Here is a 6,872-nt window from a genome sequence, read left to right on the forward strand (position 1 = left end):
TTTTTAGCCACACTCCAACCTGTTGCAACCACCTCGCTTTACTCAATGTGCAATGTTGCTGTTGTGCTTCTACCACTTTGCTTTATCACTTTCTGTGTGCACAGTGTGGGGATTTTGCCGGGTAACATAAGAATAAAAAAACAAACAAACCCTGCTTTGAGAGTCTCATAGAGCGTATTTCTGTAATCCTGTAACCAGCCTTGTGTGAACTCACTCGGCAGTGGCTTAAATGTAAGGAAGGAATATAGAAAGTTATGCAAGACGGCTTTGAATATAGTTCTATATTCTGATCCAGAGTATTTGGAGTCACAATTAGCCCCAAAATGCTCGTCTTCCTCCAGAGGCAATCGCTCCACGTGACGTGTGATCAGGTAACCAGGGAAAGAGGCTGAAACACATTTAGTTAAATTACTGTAAAAAAAATCATCATTTGTAGAATTTATTTATAACTGGTCATTTTTCGTGTCGAGAGTTTTATTTTTTCTCTCCCCTTATAGTTAACTCATCTGCTTTATTCTTTTTTAAATAGGTTATCCTCTCTGTCTCTGCGTCTGACAGAATAATAGTAACCTGTTCCGCCGCCTGTACATGTTCATACTAATCACACATTTCGTCTTGACATTTGGTGACAACACAGTTAGTCCCGTGAATAATGATAATATAAAGGAAAACGTCACATTTACATTCTTTATTGGGGGGGAGAAAAAAAAAACTGTCTGAATGTTATGTTTTGGCAAATTGTCCCGCACACGTGTCATATCAACATTTCAAAAGTTTTTCATCCAGATTCGAACAGACAGTATGATAAATGTGCAAAGTAACTAAAGAAAGCATTAGAAGAGTGCAAACCTCCACCATTGTCCAGATCCCAACTGAAATCTAATCATTTCTTTCTTGGGTCCACAACCTCTATCCCTATAAAATATTATTCATATATGTCCCTTCATTTTTGAGGTGCTAAACAGACAAGCATACAGTAATCTCCTTTATGGAGGCGTCGACAACGCTTCTCTTTGATTTAAATGGAGGTTGACAAATAACCTCACTGCTCCACCACCACCTACTGGAATGAAGAAGAAATGGAATGAGGGACGAGGGATTCATGCAACACCTTACATCACTGTACAATAACAGCATGATAGGTGTGTAATTGTGGTGTAAAATTACAATAATACCTCCTTATTTCCAAAGTTATATCTGGGTAATAGCTTGGTAATACAACTATCAGTGTAATACCTAAATAGGAAAAGGAAATCTATCCATATATATATATATATATGGAATACACAACATTTGACATCATACTTAGTATAGGTATACAGTATATTAGCAAGCTATTACATTTACACCTGCTCACTTACCCGCATCATAAATACTGCTGTCACTAGAGGGCGCTGCCACTTGAACATATGTCACGTTGAAGCACTTGTTAAAATGACTGAGTGTCATTTTCCCTGGGAGTACAGTCTTATTGCCCCCCCCACACACACACTGGCATTTGCATATGCCAGGGGTCGGTCGGTCGGTCGTTGCCGTGCTTAATTTAATTCGGAGCCGCCGTGTCAGATGCATTACTGTAATTGGCAGCGGTGAGAGTGTGTGCTCATATTTTAGCCAGTTCACATTCCGTCCCCTGTACCCGCCGCGTCTCCCAGCAGTGAATAAGAATGAAGTGATGGAGGCTAATGTATGATCAGATGCTGCTGACCTGAACATTAAACTCATGTCCTGTGTTCTCTATTAGTCTTATTAATGTCTTTAAATTCACGTCTGTAACAGGCTGATATCTCTCCACGGCCCCCCTTCCACCTCCCTCTCTCCCTCCATCTCCGCACCCCCTTCTGTCCATTCATCTTTGCTTTGTACTCTCCTCACATCAGGATCTGTAATGCTGTGATATCACACGGTGTCTCCCCCATCCGTGTTATATGGCTGTCCCACAGGGACATCATTGTACGCTCGCAACATAGCGCTGAAAGGTAAAACAATAACAGAAAATATATAAAGTTAATTGTTTGTTAAGCGTAGAGCAGGTCGTCTTCTGTCTAAAAGGTTGGTCGTCAAACAGAACTTGCTTCTGGTGGGTGTAAATGGGTGTGAATGACGTGGAATAGAGAAAGCGTATATGCATATATGTGCACTGTGTGAATGGGTGAATGGTAATCTGTAGTGTAAGTGTAAATCATCAAGACAAGAAAATACAGATTATTTAATCATTTACTCTGGAACACACGGAAAGTCTTAGGTTTGTGATATGGTCCACAGATGTAGACAGTGAAACTATGGTCAAAGGTCAATATCACGGGCCATTTTGTTGTGAATCATGCAGGATTATACCTTTATAATCCAGGCGTAACTGTCTTCATTGCTGAGATAACATAAAATATTAACAGTGTGCATGTATCTTCAAGTACATTGTTTGTTTTAATATACAGTGAGTTGGGATTAGTTGATGATTTGAAGTGTTAATCATTAAAACATAAAATAAGGCCACATTTGTGTTTTATGTCGTACACCTGTCAGGTGGATTTAATGTCTCCAGTTCAGCTGTTTCCAGTGTACTTTAGTGTTGCTGAGTCCATTTACACATTGCAAAGTTAATTTTCAAACTGTTAATTGATATTTATGGGATTATAAGTGGCGGCGCCGGGGTTGTTGATTATTTATTTCAGCTGCTTGTGTTAATCTCCATCATCACACAATATTATCTGAAGACACTGCAACAATTATCAGTTCCTTGTTGTAATTAACAGTCACACAGCAACAACAATTAGCAGTTTAAACCAATAGATTATTTTCAGTTGTGGGAAATGACAATGGACAGTTTGTGGCGCATCAAATTGAGATACACGGCATCATGTGGGGAGCTGAAGGGAATTGAAGCCAAAGGTTTCTGATAGTAGCCTAATGTATTCATAAGTTAGACAGTTAAGTTTCGTTTACAGCCCTGTAATTCAGGGGTTCTCAAACTCTTACAAGGGAGTGCATTTTCCTTTATAGGACCTTCATCAAATGGATGTTGGCAACAGAACGTGAAGCCAAGCCAGAAGAGCATGAAACCTGCAACATCACTTATATGCGTGCAAGGTTTGTGAGAAAATTAGTCTATTTCTCCCTTGGTGTATGATGTGAAACTCAAGCTGTTTCTGGTCTCAGTCACTAGTTTCAAGATGTTGGTGTCAAATAGGCCATAAAGGACAGGGACACTGTGTGATTGACAGCTAATAGTGTCCAAAAGGAAGTTGCATTGCCGGCAATTCTGCTCTTCCAAATATGCTTACCTCTGGTTTTTAAACCCCCCCCAAAACATGCTAAAATCAAGGCCTCAAAATGGCAGTTCACATACAAATGGATAACATCACAATGGGATGACACCTTCCCTTTGTGGATTAAAACAAAACAAACAAAAAAAAACTATTAAACTAAGATAAGTTGGCATTTCATGCAACCCTGAGAGGTTCAATTGGAATTGGAGTTGTAAGAAACATCTATAACTAATTTATTTTGTTAATCTCCGCTAAATTTCTTTGAATCTTTTATAGAGATTACTACCTCCCTCAAGCCTTTACATTACGGGTAAAAGTCTGAATTTCCTGTTCCTTCCCCTTCCTCTGATCGTCCTGTGTGTTCTCGAGTTAGCGGCAAAATAGCATTTAAAAGAACAGGACTGCGAGAATGAGCTGCTTAATCATGTTTTATCTTGATTGTCACATGACATGCACCAAAAAAAAGCAGCTTCGCTGTCATCAGAGAGCGACTCAGTAGCCCTACAATTACCGCTGCTGTCAGAGGTCTGCATCATCTCTGCAAATGAAGGGGAGATTAATTCACCGGCACACTCTGATGGACGTCAGCTGAAAGAAGAGACAACATCCGCTTGACCCTGACTGACAGGAACACATGTCAACACACTGCTCTCTGTCCTCAACTCCTCCTCCACCTCCTCTGTCTCCTTCTACACCCCCCCCTCCCCACACACACTGCTCTTTTTCCATCAAATCCTCTCTATTCTCTATCCTCCTCCTCCTTCTATCATCTTCACTCCTACCACCTCTGCCCCGTCCAACTTTACCTCTGAATCCACCTTCCTCCACCTCCATGTCTTCTCCCTAATGTCTCAGGAGCAGTATTTCTGCCTGATGCTGACAGCTAACAAGTAATTACAGGTAATCATCTAAACAGACAGTAATTACTTTGGAGGTGGGAGGGGGTGAGGGGATGTGGGGGGGACTGGGTTGTCTTTATAATATTGCAATTTGCTGCTTAGCCCTTGACTTGGTTTTGTAAGTCTTCAACTCAGCAGCACACACACACACACGCAAACGCGTGTGTCTTTCTGGACACTTTTTCTTTTTTTTTCATTCATTCCCTGAATGTTGGGGACAAATCCTCTTGGACACATGTCAGCCTTCAGAGTAAAACGTACAGTATATACAGAGGCTATAAGAATATGCAACATAGACTGTCTTATATTCTTTATTTTCAGCACAACCTAGGTAATCTGATGAAAAAATATATATTTTCACCAACCAAAAAGTACTTAAAATGTGTAAAACCGGATTGAATTTGTTAAATATGTCATGTTTCAAAGTTCAATTGGCTCGTTTTTATGAACAAAACCAAAAGAAAAATGGTCTATTATGTGACTTCTGGACAATTATTGCTACTTTATAATCACTACTACTTTGACTCAACAACACATAAGACAATCCCCCCCTACATTTTTTGAAGCCTGAATATGTGACCTATAAACACACACACCCCCAGGTGCACTAAGGGTTAAACATAAGCACAAGTGTCTGCTGGCAGTCCAGCTGTGAGTGGCCCAAGAGAGTCCACTGCAGCTGGGATGATCAGGCCTCTTATACTGGAACCTCCTGTGCAGGACCAATCATCTCTCAGGATCCACTTACACTCTCACACACGTCATTCACTCAAACACGCGCACCTGCAACCCATCTCACACACACACGGAAACAGCAGTCACAACCCTTAAATACTTAAGTACATTAAATAGTCTTATTGTTAATATCTTTATTGTGTACTACAGTGTAATTTCTTGTAAATGCATGTTTATTATTTATTATCTTTACTGTATTGCTGCTGTGACAATGTAAATTTCCCCACTGCGGGACTAATAAAGGACTATCTTATCTTATCTTAAATAGCAAAATAGGTCACATATTCAGGCTTTAAAAAAAAAGCAGGTTTTTTTTTTCTCGACTTATGTGTTGAGTCAAAGTTATGATTAATTTTTAGTAGTGATATAAAGTATCAATAATTGTGCAGAGGTCACAAAATAGATAGTTTTTCTTTTTTTTTTTGTTCATAAAAACCAAATGAACTTTGAACTGTATTTCCAAAGTTCACAAATTCAATACCATTTCAAACATTTTGAGTACTTTTGGCTCAGGTATGTTTACAGTATACAGTTGGTGACAATTATTTTCTTTTCTTTCAGAATAAAAAGGATATATGACACTATGTTGCACATTCTTAAAGCCTCTGTATGTACTGTATATTTAAACCAGCCAAAATGCTCTGTGTTCTAAGCGTTAAAAAGGGTGGTTATACATGACTCAGTACATGGCACATAATAAAAGAGCTGTTTCATTGCATTGTATAATGCTTGTATGTGTCCTTCCAGAATGGAAATAGTTAAGTTTGTTTTAAAAAATGTCTCAGAAACAAATTTAGGACTAAAGCTATTTTCAGAGAGTTCATCCCCGCTTAAATACAACTAAATTGTTCTCTCTGCAGTAATTTCGATCAGCGCAGCTAATCTCCATGAGCCATCAGCGCTGCATCAAACTCTCATCGTCTCGCCATAATAACTAGTGACAAATTACACGTGTCTGCAAGAAAAAGCTACTTATTTCTTACTGCACCAAAAACCTCGACATTCCAATCACTGTTTAAATCACCCGGAATGTAAATCTAATTATTAATGTCACAGACTCAGTAAAGCTAACATTTCACAGCCAGATCAGACTTGGTACATTGAATTAGACTGGTGAAATGATTAGATATAATTTTTTTTTTTTTTTAAATCAGTCTTCTCCACAAAAGCATCATCACACAACCAAAATGTCGGTCATCTCCATCGAATTCATGATGCACTGGATGCTGAGACTGGAAGAATCGTCTCCTCGCCCCTCTCTCCATCTGGCTGCTCATATTGCTGCTGGTGTCAATGGTACTGCAACACTGTTCAAATAACTATTTCAATAGCACTTTTAAAAACAACTCTACAAAGTGCTTTCCATAGTAGAAAAATAAACCCTTTAAGCATAAAATGGTAAAGACAGAATTAAAAAGATAAAATGAAAAGCCAGATGAAATAAAATATTAAAAATACATCTGTAGTTAAAAGAAGGCATTTTAAAGCAAAGTAGTCTAATGTTCAGTGGCATATTTTCAGGGCCGGCTCTACCTAATTTTGTGCCCTAGGCGAGATTGCTCTCCGGTACATGCATATCATGACAGGCGGAGTCACAAAATCAGATGGATCCTTGTCTGATTTTGGAAACTGCACAGCCATGGTATGCCACTCAGGATCCGTGGCCAGATTTCATCACACACAGAGAAGAAGGGGAAGGACGAAATGCCTTACCAAGTTACGAGTCGACTCAATTTACCTTGTTCTCTGTTGTGTGAAGAAGACCCAGCTCATAAAATCTTGACGATTTAAAAACTGAGCAATTAAATAACTCAAACATCGACGCTGTTGGGTCATGCAGAGAGCTTGTGATCTTTTGCATGGTTTCCCAAACATTTAGAGGTCAGGTTTACTGACCCCTAGAATGTCACATTTTTGTCCTAAGCTGATGAACCATTTGGGTAAATTAGATCAAGCATTTAAAAGGTGTTTA

Source organism: Solea solea, chromosome 12 (genome assembly GCF_958295425.1).
Source record: "Solea solea chromosome 12, fSolSol10.1, whole genome shotgun sequence".
Taxonomy (NCBI): Eukaryota; Metazoa; Chordata; class Actinopteri; order Pleuronectiformes; family Soleidae; genus Solea; species Solea solea.